This window comes from Bactrocera dorsalis, chromosome 6 (genome assembly GCF_023373825.1).
Source record: "Bactrocera dorsalis isolate Fly_Bdor chromosome 6, ASM2337382v1, whole genome shotgun sequence".
Lineage (NCBI taxonomy): Eukaryota > Metazoa > Arthropoda > Insecta > Diptera > Tephritidae > Bactrocera > Bactrocera dorsalis.
Genome location: NC_064308.1, coordinates 8,727,656 through 8,743,157, shown reverse-complemented (window position 1 = coordinate 8,743,157; position 15,502 = coordinate 8,727,656). Strand labels below are relative to the sequence as shown.

Below are 15,502 nucleotides of genomic sequence, written 5' to 3'. Positions count from 1 at the left end.
CTTCGTTGACTCCTCAGAAGCTACGGGACCATGGCGAACGCCCTTGTTGGTGTAAAGTTGAACTCAATAGAGGTTTGTGAAAAGTGGCTGTCCTAATTCTTCGCAAATAAGGAGGGGGCTTCTACGAAGGGGGTATTCGGAAGTTGCCGTCTAGATGGAAACAGATTAACGAACGAAACGGCGCATATTTGAACTAAATCCGATCACTATAACACTTTTTATAAAGCATTGAATAAAGAGCAAAAAAGCGGAAGGGAGATATTTGACAACTTAATATGGTAAAAAAGCAACCGGAAGTGTGAAAACTGTATATTAGGTGTATGAGACCGGAAGTTCGATTACATTTTATCCAGTTTAACCCATTTTTGGCATACAGGCACACTGTTAACATGAAAGCATTTTCTCCGAAATTCAATAGCCGGATTAAACGATATTTTCGAGAATATATTGCTGTAGGGACGGCGGTCCACATATTCGACATCTGGGTATGTGGGTTTCAGCTAAATGTGGACAGTGCCACGCCCATCGTCTTGATTTGAGTAAGATATGTTTATATAGTGTCGTTATGTACTTTAGATAAATATTAAGATATGTATAACTATAATACAATTATATACGTACTAGTCTAAACCCGCGGCTCCGCTCGCTCCTTGTCAAAGATATCATTTATCGTGATAACAATGGAATGAAATAGTTAAGTTGGCAACCTAAATTTTTTATTGGCTTCGTAAATCGGTAAAGTACATACATAACTATGTATGATGTAACAACATCTTCACAGTCTCTGCATCTGCATCCTATATCGTTACACATATGTACGAGTATATATGCTACTTGCTATAGCGAATAATAGTGCAGGAGTAGAGCAAAAGCGGGCGCGTTTCACGCCCTATATCTAATCATATGGTTATGTTTTGTTCAACATTCATCGAATGTTATTGCAAAATCGATGAATAAAACCCAGATACTACATGTAAGAAAACACAGATTTCATCGTTTCTTTCAAATATTGCATTGTTCTGTGCAATGCTTCAGGATTATTTGACAGCTTTTAGTTACAACTATCACTATAATTCATATAAGTATGTATGTATGTATATGTGTATGTAAACAGAAAGCCCTGTACCCTTCCAGTAGTTATGTGATTTTATTTCGTATTTTTTAAGTAAATAAATGTTCAAATGATGCTTATATGAATTTTGAACACATGCTTATGTTTTGAAATATATATATTTTTTTGCTTATGAATTGTTTTTCCTTTTATCATAAAACTATAGAAAGCAGCCTGTGCCCGTCCCTAGTTTCCAAGATATCTCATCACCAATTTTCAGCCAAATCAGTTCAGCCGTTCTTGAGTTATTAATATAGGCATAAATTGCGAAATCTAGCGTGATTTTTCAAAAAAGGTCGACGTTAGGACCTTCTCCAGGACTAAAGGAATACCAGGGCAAATTTTCATGTCTTTCCGTTTCATTTTTAAATATAAGATTATTTGTATGAACTAGGACCACGAAAATCTACAAGTAAATGTGCTCTGAGCTCAGTACTAAGCTAAATGCTATTTGAACAGTGAATCTTAATTAAAATTTTGGTGACCCCTGACTTTTGTAAACACGTGAGTCCAATAATAATTAAGTGAGTGAGTAAAAGAAAAATATTAAAAAAAACGAAAAAAACGTTAACTTCTCACCGAAGCTAATATAACCTTCACAGGTGCATTTCTTTTAGTAACTATGTGTTTAAGTAAATCTAAAGAGGTAACTGGCCAGCGGGTTTCATTCAAAGGAAAACATTTTACTAATTCTTTTTAGCCAGGTTGTTTGCTAGAAACCTTAAGGTTATTTAATAAAGAAAATAAACATTTATAGTTATTTAAAATTTTAAGAATATTTGTCATAAATATATACTTAATGGGAAAAAATTATAATATTTAGATATTAGTACATATTTATCATATCTACATATATAAAAATGAAATGGTGTATAGTTGTAACGCTAAAACTCGAAAACGGCTGAACCAAATGAAATACTTCCTTTGGGGGATTTGTTTGTTATTACCACGCGCAGGTCATGTCTTAAAATCAGAATAAAATATTAAGGGGGCGTGGCACCTCCCATACAAATTGAATTTTTCAAGTCGAATATCTTCAAAAGTGTTTAAGGTAGGAACATGAAAATTGGTACAGAGCTACAGGATAACAACACCAGTCTCACCTATAAAACCGGCGGCTATCGAATAAGGGGGCGTGGTACCTCCCATACAAACTAAATTTTTTAAGCAAAATATCTGAAAGGGTTCAAGGTAGGGACCTGAAAATTGGTATAGACCTATATGGTATCAAAAGCCTTCTTACACATAAAAGAAGGGATAATCGGAAAAGGGGGCGTGGCACCTCCCATATAAACTGAACTTTTCAAGGTGAATATCTTCAAAAGTGTTTAAGGTAGGAACATGAAAATTGGTATAGAGCTATAGGAAACAACACCATTCTCACCCATAAAGCTTGGCGTTATCGAAAAAGGGGACGTGGTACCTCCCTTACAATCTTTAATTATTTTGGTTGTTAATCCACCATATATTTATCTCATTTTTTTTCCACCTAGCACGACATTTTGGTTGTTCTTGCTGCAGCGGTTATATGGTAATTTTGGTTGTGTTACGTGCTATTTTTGGTTTATGGAAATGGCAGTTTTATGAAACAAACACAAATTAAATTAAACGTCAATTTGCTTTGCAATCGAACACGCAAAATTTAGAGGGCAAAAAAATGCGCCTTGCTTTACTGATATATTGATATATTTTGTTTTAAAAAGTGAGTTATTTAGTGAAAGTGATTTAGCGTGTTGGCGAATACCGATTTATGTACATTGGAATTTATCATTCAATTGATCTGCTTCCTTAGTTTAATTCATTCATTTTTGGAGTTTTCAAAGGTAAGTTATTGGTCCGTAAAACCTTATATGAACTTTATGCAAATGAATGATCATTTCCAATTAGATTTTTGTTACGATGTCAAGAATCAGTACGTATGGTAACACTTCTCGGAGTTCCCAGGCCGCAAGGGAACACGAAATAGCAGAGCACGTCAAAGGGAAAGTGTTATTGAGAGGGTATCACCACGAAATAGACTGCTGGAGAGTAGCACGCACCAGTTAGAAGATGTCAACCAAACATACAATCAGCAAGAACGATTGAGAAGAAGGGAAGTTCACAATCAGCAACAACGATCGAGAAGAAAGGAAGTTCGTGCTCGCCAAAGTGATGAAGTAAGATCACAACATGCGATTATTCGACGACAACAGCGGCAACATTTTTCTTTTGTGAACTTTGAACGGGCAGGTTTTCGATATGATTCAAACATTCAATATAGCGCATCTGTTCAAATCGGTCAGATGTCAGTAGTTTGTCAATATTGCAATGCAGTCCAATTTAAAAATGAACCGTTGCCAGAATTGCTTCCACCACCACAGCCATTGTTCCAGCTGCTTTACGGTGAATCTCCTCACTCGAGCCATTTCTTAAAGCAAATTGTAAATGAACAAAACTACAATCCAACGTTTAGGGTATTTTTGCCAAACAATATTCGACAGAAACTACAGAGCTTTCCTCCAATTATACACGTTCATGGGCAAATGTTTCATCTCGCTGGATCGCTGTTGCCGCATCCAGATCAAGAACACAAATATCTCCAAATTTACTTTCTGGGAGATTCACATGATGAAGTAAATCGGCGTTGTGCTATCTTCAATACAACGAAAAGAGAAATAATCGAACAATTGCAGCAAATGTTACACGAACACAATGGCCTCATTAAACTGTTTACGATTTCGTTGGAACGTATGCCAACAGATGATCATAGTATAATCATACAAGCGGACAAAAGACCAACAGGGTCACATGGAAGACAATATAATGCACCTACAGTTAACGAAATATCAGTTGTTGTTGTTGGAGAAAATTTTTTTTTCGCGTGATATTGTTATCAAACGTAGAAATCAAAACGCACTAAAACGGATAAGTGAGACACATCGGTCTTACGACGCAATGCAATATCCGCTCATGTTCTGCCGTAGAGAAGACGGATATCACTTAGGATATAAGATGATAAATCCGGTGAATGGTTAGTAAAAAAAAATTTTTGTTTGCTACTTCATATAGGTAATTTAAGCTTTTAGGTGTCGAGACAAATAAAAAAGTCAGTTCAATGAAGTTTTACGCATATCGAATGATGATTCGCCAAAACTATGACAACTATTTACTGAGATATGGACGGTTATTTCAACAGTATGCAGTTGACATGTATGTTAAAGTTGAGACAGAACGACTTAATTACATGCAATACAATCAGTCGAAGTTGCGATCTGAAGAGTATATTCACTTAAGAGATGCAATGAATGGTGATGCGGATATTACAGATATTGGTCGACTCTATATTTTGCCATCGACATACATTGGCAGTCCTAGACACATGCATGAGTACTCCCAGGATGCGATGACTTACGTGCGCAATTATGGACGGCCGGATTTGTTTGTTACATTAACTTGCAATCCAAAATGGCCAGACATTACGAATCTGTTGCATCCCGGTCAATCACCAAGCGATCGCCACGATGTTACAGCACGCGTGTTTAAACAAAAACTCAGATGTTTGATGGACTTTATTACGAAACAACGTGTATATGGCACTGTTCGATGCTGAATGTACTCATTGGAGTGGCAGAAGAGAGGTTTGCCCCACGCACACATTCTTCTTTGGATGGTGGAGAAAATTACACCTGACCAAATTGATGACATCATTTCCGCCGAAATTCCTGATGTCGAAATAGATCCAGAGTTGCACGAAGTGGTGATGGCCAATATGGTTCATGGGCCATGCGGAGAACACGATCCATCTTCGGTTTGTATGTCGGACAGTAAATGCAAAAAACTCTGTCCCCGTGCTTTTATTTCGGAAACTCAAACTGGAAACGACGGATACCTTCTCTATCGGCGTCGCTCACCCGCTGACAATGGCAGAACATTCATCACTCAATTGAAAGGAAAGAATTTCGTGGTTGATAACACATGGATCGGTCCATATTCGCCAATTTTGTCTAAGGCATTCAAAACACATATAAATGTTGAGTATTGCAGTTCAATAAAATCAATTAAGTATGTTTGCAAATATGTCACCAAAGGAAGCGATATGGCGGTTATTGGCGTTGAACGAGATGAAATTAGCAAATTTCAAATGGGCAGATATGTGAACTGCAATGAACAATCTGGAGAATATTTTCATTTGCAATTCATGAACGCCATCCTACTGTTGTGCATCTGTCAGCTCATTTGGAGAATGGCCAGCGAGTTTATTTCAACGCAGAGAACATAGTACAGCGAACGGAAATACCACTAGCAACCACTTTAACAAGTTTCTTTGCAACTTGCGCCAGTGATCCGTTCGCGAGAACATTGCTTTACTCGGAGATGCCTCGGTATTATACATGGGCAGAACGAAGTTTTCCGGGTCAGCTAGTACAATATTTATTTATATTTCTATAATAAAGGGTGATTTTTTAAGAGCTTGATAACTTTTTTTAAAAAAAAACGCATAAAAGTTGCAAAATCTCATCGGTTCTTTATTTGAAACGTTAGATTGGTTCATGACATTTACTTTTTGAAGATAATTTCATTTAAATGTTGACCGCGGCTGCGTCTTAGGTGGTCCATTCGGAAAGTCCAATTTTGGGCAACTTTTTCGAGCATTTCGGCCGGAATAGCCCGAATTTCTTCGGAAATGTTGTCTTCCAAAGCTGGAATAGTTGCTGGCTTATTTCTGTAGACTTTAGACTTGACGTAGCCCCACAAAAAATAGTCTAAAGGCGTTAAATCGCATGATCTTGGTGGCCAACTTACGGGTCCATTTCTTGAGATGAATTGTTGTCCGAAGTTTTCCCTCAAAATGGCCATAGAATCGCGAGCTGTGTGGCATGTAGCGCCATCTTGTTGAAACCACATGTCAACCAAGTTCAGTTCTTCCATTTTTGGCAACAAAAAGTTTGTTAGCATCGAACGATAGCGATCGCCATTCACCGTAACGTTGCGTTCAACAGCATCTTTGAAAAAATACGGTCCAATGATTCCACCAGCGTACAAACCACACCAAACAGTGCATTTTTCGGGATGCATGGGCAGTTCTTGAACGGCTTCTGGTTGCTCTTCACCCTAAATGCGGCAATTTTGCTTATTTACGTAGCCATTCAACCAGAAATGAGCCTCATCGCTGAACAAAACACGCGCGCGAAAAAAAAATAATACCGAACACTGATTTTGGTAATAAAATTCAATGATTTTCAAGCGTTGCTCGTTAGTAAGTCTATTCATGATGAAATGTCAAAGCATACTGAGCATCTTTCTCTTTGACACCATGTCTGAAATCCCACGTGATCTGTCAAATACTAATGCATGAAAATCCTAACCTCAAAAAAATCACCCGTTACATAGTTATGCAATATAAATTACATTACTCATTTCTATGACTTACATCTAATATTATTATACTAAGTTATATTAATATTGAATCTAACATATGTACATATATCTACATATTAGAGTGTCCCTTATTTGACGAAAAAATTTTTTTTTAGAAATTCAAAACGCATACCATATATATTTTTTATAAATGTAAATATATACTCAAATATAAATTTTAATCTTTCTACGACGAGTGCAACTCGTGCCGACCAAAGCCCCAAAGTTTTCTTTGTCTTAATATATAGCCATTATTCTGAGATATAGCCTATCTATTATATGTGTTACTGTAAAATTGATTAAAACGCTATTAAATAAAAAAGTGGTTAGGTTAGACAAATATTTATTAAAAGAACCTTAAAATTAAGCAGGATAACTTCTTTTTAGAGTATTTTTTTTTACAATCTGGATATAAGTGCCTATGTTCCTGGACACATCGTAATAAAAATTGTTTTTGCTCTTCTTCGGCTGTGCTTAGTCCGTTAAAGTCTTGCATTAATTTAACGGCCCTTTCAGCAGTGTCATTTACGAGTTTAAACTGGCTTACATTTCGTAAAGCATCCTGAAAAGCAGCATTACCTTCCCAAGCACATACATCGACGTGGAGAAAGCTTGCATCTATTTGAAATCTTGAAAAAAAAAAATGGATGCTCCACATAGAAACAAAATCATCCAGAGTTTTATCTGAAACAAAACAAAAATATATTAAATTTTAAATAACAAAAATAACAAAAATAATATACATAAAATCTATAAATATTGGACTTACTAAACAACGTATTAGACATTTCTAGCGTCGATGGAATGTAGCGCTTTCCAATATTCGGACTTTCCTCTCTGTTTAAGTTGGCAATAATTTTCCTTTTAGTCTCATTATCAACTTTATTATCAAAAAGTGATAAACTAACAGTTTCTTCACAAAGGTACCATAAATGCTGGCTAAGCTTGCTATGGAAGCTTTAGATATAGCTGCATCATACGCTTTCAATGCTTTCAAAAAGCTCAAATCTTGGTTTGGTGCTTTAGTCGCCACGGAGCATTGAAGCCATGGTTTAACATACAATGTTACAATAAACAAACAAACATCTCGCAGAGCCTTTTTATCATTAGCGTTCATACGAAATTGAGACTGCAGTAAACATATTTTCCATGAATATATTGCTCTTGACATCCATCTTGCCTGGTGCATAGCTCCAGGAGGTCTGATTTTTATTTTACGTTCTTTATCTCCTCCCAAAAATACTACACATAGCTCTACCAATTCCCGATAGTCATCTCTTACAAAAGATTTGTCTAGTTCTGCCTTATAATACATCAACAAGGATGTAATATCAGTCTCAGCAGTATAATTCTGTATGAAATCAAGGCAGTTCAATATTATTAGAATCGATGCTTTTCCAATTGTCTCTAAACTTTTTGAAGAAGGGAATGTCAGGACTATTAGATACTTGTTTCAGTTTGATTTCAAAGACAGATTTTAGGACCAGGTCATAAATATGATGGCGACAAGCAAATAGCAGCAACTCTCTCTCTAAAATCTGCTCTAGAAGAACACAAGCTCCACTGAAACGGCCGGTATTAGAAGCAGTTGTATCGCAGCACATACTGATTCTACATGATGCGACCTTAAAATCCGCATTAATCCTTAGCATTTTCATATCTTGATGAAGACCACTGCAAACGTATTAGAACTTATGATTTAAGGGTATGGAATATGAATGTTCGGTCCCTTTATTGGAAAGATGTATCTGCCCAGCTGGTTTATGTCCTCGTAATCTCAAACTTTACGATCACCGCCCAAGAAGTGCGATGGACGATATAAGAGTTGATCCGTATGGCATTTACTACGGTGACCATATAAAAGGTGGCGAATTCGGTGTGAGATTCGTAATGGGAGAGAGACTCCGTCACCGGTTCTGGCATGCATCCCGATGGATAAAGGTTTAGACCCAATCCTCATCAAAGCGAAGTTCTTCAATACATCGCTGATTTTTTGCTTACTGCTCGACGAAAGGGAAGGATGATGTGACCAGAGATGCGCACATATGAGCACTTTCCCTGCCACGATGTCAACTTAATTTGCCAACTTTAACTCCAGGGTGGGCAAATTTAACATACACGAATTCAACATTCCTAAATGGGTGGAGGCTGATCGACTTCGCAAAACTAATACGGCTGTGTAAGCTGAGGTCAAGCACCACGAGCCGTTCGATATTAAACGAGGTTTCAGACTCCTAAAGAAAATAATTCAAGCTGCAGAGAAGATACAACTTTGTACAAGACTGTACAAGTGCTAGTGTACGCAGATGAATCGATATCATTCGCCATAGAAACCGCGCCGTTAGTTCTGCTGTCACCAGGTTGGACGAAGAAGGCTGGTAGAGAACGAGGGCAAGACGAAATATCTCCTGTCATCAACCAAACAGTCGTTACACTCGCGACTTGGCTACCATATTACTGTTGAAATTCATAACTTCGAAGTAGTAGATAATTTTGTCTACCTAGGAACCAGTATTAACACCAACAACAATGGGTTGACGTGGTGCCATACGTCTTAAGAACAGTAGGGGGACAAAAAATTCAATATCTTTGTAATGGTATGAATGAAGAACTTTTTTTGCAGATTATTAAAGGTGAATATTTTCCACGTTGTATCACATACTTTTCAGTTTTTATTAGCGTGAAGAACACATGAAAAATTTCAATTGTTTAACAAAAAATAATGTATAATATTATTATTTAAACAATTGGATCGTGAAAAAATATTTGTAATATAGCACGAACATTTTTCTTTGACTTCGCAAAATTTCATCGTTTTTTCTCTCGCAGTTTATGAGAAAACAATTTTACAATTTTATACTGCACTAAATTTCAACCTTCAATAACTTTAACAAAAAATATAATTTATTTATATCACGGGGTATGCGTCTTATCTCCTTCCTAATGAAATGCTGATTTTCAAAATCGGTGATTTTGCGAAATTTTCATGGACCACTTCACGTGATTTGACCCCTGTTGTTAACTTGGCTATAACCGTGTCTACGCCAGTAAAGAAAAAGCAGAAGAATTAATTTCTAAAACCATAAATGGCTTAGTAATCAGTCTACATTAGCGGGCACAAATTTAGTTTTTGACGAAATTAATTCTAAGTTACAAGAGTTGTTGTCAAACTATCAGATGTGGCATATTTAAAATCATTCGCTACTGTTCTTGGTAAAAATGAAAACGGATGAAAATTGTTCGACTATCATTATTCGGAGTACTTTCAGTCCTCCTCAGTTATGCAACTGTATGCGTTTAGTAATCAAAAAGTTTACAGTAAATATTATTGTGACAACCATTTAACTGAAAAATTAAATTTAAAAGAAAGAAAGAATTAAATTAAATTTCAAAATTTTTATAATTAAAAACTATAAATATTATTGTGAAAAATGATTAAACCTCTTTCATTGTCTCAAATGTTATTAAATAACAAATTTAAAAATTGCCCATTTGCTAAAAACTTGAATATAAAACTAATAACATATAAATATCAATATACTTAGATATAATTTGTGCTTAATAACAAATCGAAGAAAATTAATTAGTTTTTGTCTGTTCGCTATAGCTGACTAAACCATTGCATGATATTTACGAGTATATATGGCCTGAACCACTTTGAAGGGAATCCAATGACGATTGTTTGTAAAAAAAACGAAAAAATATTCATTTATAATTGACTTACTAGTGTAAAATTCCAAAAAGTGACCTTTACATACAATTTTTTTTCGTTTTGTTTTCCAATTGATTCATTTTTAAATTATTTGAAACGTTCTTTATTTCGGCTATTCAAAAGATAAATTATTGAAAATTATTCAGTGAAAACTTTATTTGTGTTTCATACAAAGTGATCAATTACAGATTGAAATTTGTTACGATGCCACGAAGAAGTCGCGCAAATATCGGTCGGCGTTCTTTTTCTCATCAACATACATACATTGGCAGCCCAAAGCACATGCAGAATTATACGAAGTGGTGAGAATCAATATGGTTCATGGACTTTGCGGACGCCACAATCCCACTTCGGTTTATATGTCTGACAATAAATGCACGAAACACTATCCACGTGCTTTTCTTTCGTAAACGCAAACTGGAACTGTATCGGCGTCCCTCACCAGACGACAATGGCAAAACATTAAGCATTCAATTTTGGGGAATGAATATCGAAGTTGACAACACATGGATCGTATCATATTCGTCACAATTGTTTAATTAACATTCAAAACTCATATCAATGTTGAGAACTGCAGTTTGGTGAAATCTATCAAATGCGTTTGCAAGTACGTCACCAAAGAAAGCAACATGGGGGTTGTTGGCCTTGAACGAGATGAGATCAGCAAATATCAAATGGGTCGATACGTAAACTGCAATGAAGCGTTTGTTAGATTCATGAACGTTTTCCGAGTGTTGCGCATTTCGCAGTTCATTTGGAGAAAGCCAAAGAGTTTATTTCAACCCAGAGAATACAGTACAGCCAGCGGAAACATCACCATCACGAGTTTTTTCTTAACTTACGTCAGTGACTCGCTTGCGTGAACATTGCTTTATTTGGAAATGCCTTAATATTATATTATACAAGGAATACATCGTCGAAGAAATGGTTACGCAAAAAGCTAGGCCAAGCGTGTTCTCAACTAATACATCAGGTCTAGTTTATACAATCTACCCGAAAAATGACGATTTCTTCTACCCTCGGTTGCTATTGATTAATGTACACGGTTTGACTTCATTTGAGTCATTGCGTACTGTGAATGGTACGATGTGTGCAACTTTTTGAGAAGCATGCCAGCAATTACAATTGCTGGAACATAATAATCACTGGAATCAAACGATGGACAATGCGCACACTTTTCGCGATAATCATTTCGACATATCAGCCTTCAAATCCGCTTCAATTATGGGATGCGAACAAAAATTATATTGTCGAAGACATTTTACATTGTATTCACTAAGAATTGGAAATGGGCAAATTTCGGTTGATACTTCTAATGGTTTGATATCAATTCCACCCGCTTTTTGTCAATTGACTTCAACGAAAGGTGAACTCATCACGACTGTCGTAACTACGATTGCTTGAGTGCACGCGCAATTTTAGCCTCCACAAATACCAATGTTAATGACTTAAACTGGACTTAAATTCAAAGTCAAATTCCGGGAGGTTTGCTCTCATACAAATCGATCAATCGTCTTGAAAATTAAAACGAAGACGTGAATTATTCTGTGGAATTTGTAAATTCTTTGGAGAGGCTTGGTATGCCGCCGCATCATTTGCGTCTCAAAATTGGATCTGTTATTATTATGCTTCGCAATCTTCACGCGCCGAAACCGTGACGCAGCTTTCGAATACCAGGGACAGAATGCTTGATTTTACGAATTCCTCTGAGTTCCAACGATTTGCCATTTCAGTTCAAACGTAATCAGTTTCTAGGGAAAATTGCATTTGCGATGACAATCAACAGGACACAAGAATAGTCGCTAGAAGTGTATGACATAAATCTGGAAATGCCATGTTTTCACACGGTCAGCTATACGTGGCGTGTTCACGAGTTGGAAATCTATCTTCTCTGTATATTTACCCAACGGAACAGAAACCAAAGTATTTGTTGCTTATCAAGCTGCGCTACATTGGAAAAAATGTAGAAAAATCGCTAATAATAATTTTCAACACAATATAAATTCAACTTTCTTTTCATCTCAAAACACGTAATTTCGCGCAGGGCAACGCCTGCGGGGTCAGTTAGTCTTATATATTATATAACCATAAGTTGGCTTTTTGTCTGTTCACTATTGCTGGTTTGTTAAAAAAAACAAATTTAGAAAATGTTCATTTTTAACCGACCTACGAGCGTAAATAAAAAAAAAATCTTTACTTACTTATAACAGAGAATGTTATTTAACATTTAGCATTGTGATGAACGCGCGGATAATGAGATAATTTACGTAAGTTTCAATAAGGCGCGCTTTGGAAATAAGAATTAGATTTGGCGATTTCACAAAATTCAAGCTCTACAGAACCCTAAAATATAGTTAAATGAGGTTGAGGCTAATGTGAAGCAAAACATTTTGTTATCTAATTGTACAAACTGAAAAATGGAGTGGAGAAATAACTTGCATGAGCCAACATATATTTTTAAGTTTCGATTTTTTTTTAGAAATAAACAAGATAATTTAAAAATGGTTTATACCTACAACGCATACTAGCGAGTATCATGCAAAAACCCCTTGTATACATATGTATAAATCCCACTGCTATAAAAGCTGAGTCGCGCGGTCGTTCTATTATGCAGCAGTCGTGTGCGGAATTAAATAAATTTGGCTAGAATATATTGTCTATACTGAATGTATATACTTTAAATTCGTATAGCAGGTAATTCAACACAAAATAAGATTATTTTCAGAACTAAATCCATTTAACTTTTCATATATAATGTGACTTTTAACTATCCAAACAGCTTAGCAACTCAAGCAGTTCTTATAATTTTTCAATAACATTTTTATAGATTTTAGGCAAATAATTTGGTACAGTTTAACTTCTTTTTCATTTTAAAATGCCAAAAAGAGTCAGATCTCAACTTTCTAGAAATAGCTACACCGTGAATAATAACAAAAACAACATATTTTTTTGATGCGCTAGGGCACTGGCAAGACGTTTCTTGCAAATTTAATACTTGCTAAAATAAGACAATCAGGGAAAATAGCGTCAGCAGTTGAATGCACCATGAGCTATAAAAGAAACAGGAGGCCGTGAACAGATCATTAAAAGACCTTAGAAACTACTTTGCTCTCATGGGCGGGATAACGTTTGTATTTGCTGGAGATTTCCGACAGACTCTTCGTGTCATAAGCAACTGCTTAAACTTGGGGAAGGAATTTTTCCCACTCCAAATGTAAGCAGTAATTGTAATATTCTTCTGGATGAGACTCTAGACCAAATAAACCATAGCTGGGATATTCAAAAGATACTGCATCCCTGACATCGAGAATTTGCACGAAAAGGAATTTCATTGGTTGTGTTCTAGGGCAATAGTGTCACCCAGGAATGATAGTGTCAACCAAATATACCATCTAATTATTCAAAAATGGCCAACTATATTTTGGTCAATCGCGGGTTGGAGGTCTTTGAGTTTGATCTATAGAGTTGATGCGGAACACTTCAACTAGAAGATCGAAATTCAATATAGTATTGGAATATGAGCTTTAGCTCAATTCCATTCAAATTTGGTGGTAGACCACATTGTTTTCAATGAAACCTGCCAATTTAGCAGTATTTAGAACTCGCGCAGTCGTTTGGAAAGACGGAAATCATTGCATGTACATATGTGCAATATTGTTTTACAAATATATGTATAGATACAATTCAATACACTGAGCGACATATTCAGGATAATGTTTTCAGAATAACGAAAACCATATGTATGCAGTATATGGGAGTTTGCCTAAGGCGTAATGTAATATCACATACACATATGAAACTATAGTAAACCGGTTTTCAATAAAAAAATAAAAAAAAACGGTTTGGGATATCAATAAAATTCTTTATTCGTGTGAAAATACATTGGACATTACGTATGGTACTCGATTTCTTTTACATGTCCATTACGGGCACGCTTGCAGAAGAAGAAGAGAATTTGATGAAGTTTTTATTATGTTGTCAGTATTTTCATCAAACTTTTCTAGTTATCTTATATGAACTATATATCTATATCTATATATATAAAAATCAATGCCACTTTCTTTGTAATTTCATCACTCATAAACGGCTGAACCGATTTGGCTGATTTTTTTGTTGTATTTGTTATTATTAGGAGAAGGTTCTTATGTAAGAAAAAATTACGAAAGTTGCCAGAAAACCCCTAAAAACAGCCCTTTTTTTCCTACACAAACGTTTTATTTTGTATATATGTACATACATACATACATACATATGTACATACATACATACATACATATGTACATATGTACATGTAAAAAATGTAAAAATGATTGTTTGTTTGTTAGTAACGCTAACCCTCAAGAACGGCGGAACCAATCTTCATGAAATCAGAAGTTGTTCGCTGTGGATCTGGAAAGGGTTAGATATAAAAAACCATAAATATACTTTTCATAAAGAAAAGTCGAAAAATTGAAATTTTCCAAAAAGTGACTTTTCACACAATTCTTTTTTGTTATGTTTTTCAATATTTTGATTTGTAAATTATTTGTATCGTTCAATTTCCGTCGCTTACTTTTTTATTCCGGAAAAATTATTGAAAATTATTCAGTGAAAACTGTACGTGTGTTACGAAGTGATCAATTACAGATTGAAATCTGTTACGAAGCAACGAAGACATCGCGCTAATATCGGCCGGCGTTCTTTTTGCCATCAACGTATGGCAGCCCAAGACACATGAACTACATGAGACTCCCAGGATGCGATGACATATGTGTGGAATTATGGATCGCTGTCAATCAGCAAGCGATCATCACGATAATACAAATTTTCAAACAACAGCTACGATGTTTGATGGACTTTATCTTGAAGCAACGTATGTATGTATATACAAGTATGGTGCAGTCAGATGCTGGATGTACTCTGCTGAGTTGCAAAAAAGAGGTTTGCCCCACGCAAACATTCTTCTTTGAATGGTGGATGGTGGTTACACCAGATCAAATTAATGAAATCATTTCTGCGGAAATTCTTCATGCAGAGAAAGATCCATTATTCTACGAAGCGATGAAAACCAATATGGTGCATGGACCTTGCGGACACCACAATCCCACTTGCAATAAATGCACGAAACACTATCCACGAGCTTTTCTTTCGGAAACGCAAACTGGAAATGATGGATATCCACTCTATCGTCGCAGCTCATCAGACGGCAATGGCATGACATTTACCATTCAACTTACATCGGTATTCTGCTTGAGACGATTGTCTCATGCCCCTAATTGTTACAATCTTAATTTAATGACTCT

At 35.8% G+C, this 15,502-nt stretch overlaps 1 protein-coding gene across 10 annotated transcripts in view; it reads right to left on the bottom strand.

Moving 5' to 3' along the window:
• Positions 1 to 15,502, bottom strand: part of LOC105221995 (uncharacterized) — a 223,629-nt gene that overhangs the window by 115,945 nt on the left and 92,182 nt on the right. The gene's annotated exons all lie outside the window — the stretch shown is intronic.